The sequence below is a fragment of the Mus pahari genome, chromosome 15, assembly GCF_900095145.1.
Source record: "Mus pahari chromosome 15, PAHARI_EIJ_v1.1, whole genome shotgun sequence".
Taxonomy (NCBI): Eukaryota; Metazoa; Chordata; class Mammalia; order Rodentia; family Muridae; genus Mus; species Mus pahari.
The window spans coordinates 40,794,025-40,794,735 of NC_034604.1; positions in this window are offsets into that span (position 1 = coordinate 40,794,025).

Consider the following 711-nt stretch of genomic DNA (forward strand, 5'->3'; position numbering starts at 1 on the left):
TCTCTCCTTCTCATCCCACTACTTGCCAATTAGGGTTTTTTTTTTTCTGTTTTGTATTAGGTATCCTAATGTGCTGTTCAAGTGAGATGTTCCTAGAAAGACAGTGTCACCACCTATGGCTACCCTTGACACTGCATCCTTCCTGGTACATGGTTCTGTCACCCTATAATATGCTTTAGCATTGGGAAGTAGCAATGTTATCTCTAGATACATAGGCTCCGATACCCACCTAGAAATAGCAAATACATTTTGCATATCAAGAAATGTAACACATTTTAAAAATAAATGCTTCAAAATGAATGCAGTATTATAGCACTTATGTAGACAAAATACCCAGAATCCAAGGGAAGATATGCCCTGTCCTCTGTCTTTTGAATTCAGTTGGCAGAGCCAATTGAAATGAGCAAGAAAGGAGATGTCTGGAGTTCAGAATGCTAGAGGGAGCATGTATTTGCTACTGATATTTAACAACTCATGTCTCTCTTTCCTCATTCCAACACCTCATCTTGGATGTCTCAAAGATACCTCGAGATAAACTAGTCCTTAACCCCTCTTTGAACTTATCCCAAAATCTAATACTTTTGAAAAAAAATCCTAATCATGAAAATAGCATTCCTAAATCAAAACAACCCTGAGATTCCATCTCACACCAGTCAGAATGGCTAAGATTAAAAATTCAGGTGACAGCAGATGCTGGCGAGGTTGTGGAGA